Source organism: Triticum dicoccoides, chromosome 5B (genome assembly GCF_002162155.2).
Source record: "Triticum dicoccoides isolate Atlit2015 ecotype Zavitan chromosome 5B, WEW_v2.0, whole genome shotgun sequence".
NCBI lineage: Eukaryota > Viridiplantae > Streptophyta > Magnoliopsida > Poales > Poaceae > Triticum > Triticum dicoccoides.
Genome location: NC_041389.1, coordinates 462910977 through 462915332, shown reverse-complemented (window position 1 = coordinate 462915332; position 4356 = coordinate 462910977).

Below are 4356 nucleotides of genomic sequence, written 5' to 3'. Positions count from 1 at the left end.
TGTGCCAAGTAGAACCTATAGGATAACCTACGGTGATAGTTAATTTGATTCTGCTGAAAAACAGAAACTTTTGCACGCACAAGAATAATTTTAATAAATCACAGGAACGTGATTTTGTGTTGATTCTTTTTGAAGTAGATCAATAGAAAAATTTCCCAGGACTTTATATTTTGGTAGGAGTTTTAGAGTTCCATAAGTATTCGAAAGTTACAGATTGCTACAGACTATTCTGTTTTTGACAGATTCTGTTTTTCGTGTGTTGTTTGCTTATTTTGATGCATTTATGGCTAGTATCGGGGGGTATGAACCATAGAGAAGTTGGAATACAGTAGGTTTAAAACCAATATAAATAAAGAATGAGTTTATTACAGTAACTTATGTGGTGGTTTTTCTTTCTTGCACTAACGGAGCTTATGAGATTTCCTGTTGAGTTTTGTGTTGTGAAGTTTTCAAGTTTTGGGTAAAGATTTGATGGACTATCGAATAAGGAGTGGCAAGAGCCTAAGATTGGGGATGCCCATGGCACCCCAAGATATTCAAGGACAACCAAAAGCCTAAGCTTGGGGATGCCCGGAAGGCATCCCCTCTTTCGTCTTCGTTTATCGGTAACTTTACTTGGAGCTATATTTTTATTCGCCACATGATATGTGTTTTGCTTGGAGCGTCTTGTATGATATGAGTCTTTTCTTTTTAGATTAGCACAATCATCCTTGCTGTACACACCTTTTGGGAGAGACACACTTGATTTATAATTTATTAGAATACTCTATGTGCTTAACTTATATCTTTTGAGCTAGAATTTTTTTGCTCTACTGCTTCACTTATATCTTTTAGAGCATGATAGTGGTTTAATTTTGTAGAAATTGTTGATCTCTCATGCTTCACTTATATTATTTTGAGAGTCTTATAGAACAGCATGGTATTTGCTATTGGTCCTAGAATGATGGGCATCCAAGTTGGGTATAATAAAAACTATCATAGAGAGTGAATTGGATGCTATGATCAATTTGATGCTTGATAATTGTTTTGAGATATGAGGATGGTGATATTAGAGTCATGCTAGTGGAGTAATTATGAATTTTAGGATTACTTGTGTTGAAGTTTGTGATTCCCGTAGCATGCACGTATGGTGAACCACTTTGTGATGAAGTTGGAGCATAATTTATTTATTGATTGTATTCCTTATGAGTGGCGGCCGGGGACGAGCGATGGTCTTTTCCTACCAATTATACCCCTAGGAGCATGCGCATAGTACTTTGTTTTCAATGACTTGTATATTTTTGCAATAAGTATATGAGTTCTTTATGACTAATGTTGAGTCCATGGATTATACGCACTCTCACCCTTCCACCATTGCTAGCCTCTCTTGTGCCGCACAACTTTTGCCGGTACCATACACCCACCATATACCTTCCTCAAAACAGCCACCATACCTACCTATTATGGCATTTCCATAGCCATTCCAATATATATTTTCATGCAACTTGCCACTGTTCCGTTTATTATGACACGCTTCATCATTGTCATATTGCTCTTTGCATGATCATGTAGTTGACATCGTATTTGTGGCAAAGCCACCTTCATAATTCTTCCATACATGTCACTCTTGATTCATTGCATATCCCGGTACACCGCCAGAGGCATTCATATAGAGTCATACTTTGTTCTAAGTATCGAGTTGTAATCTTGAGTTGTAAGTAAATAAAAGCGTGATGATCTTCATTATTAGAGCATTGTCCCAAGTGAGGAAAGGATTATGGAGACTATGATTCCCCCACAAGTCGGGATGAGACTTCAGACTTTATAAAAAAAGAGAAAGGCCAAATAAAAAAAGGAGAAAGGTCAAATAAAAAGAGAGAGAAATAAGAAAAAAATTGAGAGAAAAAGAGAGAAGGGACAATGCTACTATCCTTTTACCACACTTGTGCTTCAAAGTAGCACCATGATCTTCATGATAGAGAGTCTCCTATGTTGTCACTTTCATATACTAGTGGGAATTTTTCATTATAGAACTTGGCTTGTATATTCCAATGATGGGCTTCCTCAAAATGCCCTAGGTCTTCATGAGCAAGCGAGTTGGATGCACACCCACTTAGTTTCTTTTGTTGAGCTTTCATACATTTATAGCTCTAGTGCATCCATTGCATGGCAATCCCTACTCACTCACATTGATATCTATTAATGGGCATCTCCATAGCCCGTTGATATGCCTAGTTGATGTGAGACTATCTTCCTCTTTTTTTGTCTTCTCCACAAGCACCATTCTATTCCACATGTAGTGCAATGTCCATGGTTCACGCTCATGTATTGCATGAAAGTTGAAAAGTTTGAGAATACTAAAGTATGAAACAATTGCTTGGATTGTCATCGGGGTTGTGCATGATTAAATACTTTGTCTGATGAAGATAGAGCATAGCCAGACTATATGATTTTGTAGGGATAACTTTCTTTAGCCATGTTATTTTGAGAAGACATGATTTCTTTGTTAGTATGCTTGAAGTACTATTGTTTTTATGTCAATATGAACTTTTATTTTGAATCATTTGGATATGAACATTCATGCCGCAATAAACAAAATTACATTGAGAACTATGCTAGGTAGCATTCCACATCAAAAATTCTGTTTTTATCATTTACCTACTCGAGGACGAGCAGGAATTAAGCTTGGGGATGCTTGATACGTCTCCATTGTATCTATAATTTTTGATTGTTCCATGCTATTATATTACCTGTTTTGGATGTTTATGGGCTTTACTCTACACTTTTATATCATTTTTGGGACTAACCTACTAACCGGAGGCCCAACCCGAATTGCTATTTTTTTTGCCTATTTCAGTGTTTCGAAGAAAAGGAATATCAAACGGAGTCCAAACGGGATGAAACCTTCCGGAGTGATCTTTTTGGAACAAATGCAAACCAGGAGACTTCGAGTGGACGTCAAGAAGCAAACAAGGCGGCCATGAGGGTGCCCGGCACGCCCCAGGGGGGTGGGCGCGCCTCCCACCCTCGTGAGCCCCTCGTGGATCCACCAAGCTACTTCTTCCTCCTATATATATCCATGTACCACGAGAACATCCAGGAGAACCACGAAAACCTAATTCCACCGCCGCAATCTTCTGTATCCGTGAGAACCCATCTTGGAGCCTTCGTCGGCGCTCCGTCGGAGGGGGAATCGACCATGGAAGGCCTCTACATCATCTCCAAGGCCTCTCTGATGAGTTGTGAGTAGTTTACCATAGACCTTCGGGTCCACAGTTATTAGATAGATGGCTTCTTCTCTCTCTTTGAATCTCATTACAAAGTTCTCCTCGATCTTCTTGGAGATCTATTCGATGTAACTCTTTTTTGCGGTGTGTTTGTCGAGATCCAATGAATTGTGGGTTTATGATCAAGTTTGTCTATGAGAAATAATTGAATCTTATCCGAATTATTTTATGTGTGATTGGTTATCTTTGCAAGTCTCTTCAAAATATCAGTTTGGTTTGGCCTACTAGATTGATCTTACTTGCAATGGGAGAAGTGCTTAGCTTTGGGTTCAATCTCGTGGTGTCCTTTCCCATTGACAGCAGGGGCAGCAAGGCACGTATTGTATTGTTGCCATCGAGGATAAAAAGATGGGGTTTATATCATATTCCTTGAGTTTATCCCTCTACATCATGTCATCTTTCTAAATGCATTACTCTGTTCTTCATGAACTTAATAATCTAGATGCAGGCAGGAGTCGGTCGATGTGTGGAGTAACAGTAGTAGATGCAAAATCGTTTCGATCTACTTGTTGTGGATGTGATGCCTATATACATGGTCATGCCTAGATATTCTCATAACTATGCACTTTTCTATCAATTGCTCGACAGTAATTTGTTCACCCACCGTAATACTGATGCTATCTTGAGAGAAGCCACTAGTGAAACCTATGGCCCCTGGATCTATCTTTTATCATATAAGTTTCCAATCTATCTTTTATTTGCATCTTTACTTTCCAATCTATATCTTAAAAATACCAAAAATATTTATCTTATCTTATTATCTCTATCAGATCTCACTTTTGCAAGTTACCGTGAAGGGATTGACAACCCCTTTATCGTGTTGGTTGCGAGGTTCTTGTTTGTTTGTGTAGGTACGACGGACTTTTGAGGAGCCTCCTACTGGATTGATACCTTGGTTCTTAAAAACTGAGGGAAATACTTATGCTACTTTGTTGCATCACCATTTCCTCTTCAAGGGAAAACCAAGGCAGTGCTCAATAGGTAGCAGGCATCTGATGGGTTTAGAAGGGGTGAGAAAACAGAATAGTAGAGGGGTCTAAAAGAGATTCACTACCCATAATGCTCATGTGACAAACACAATCAATTTCAC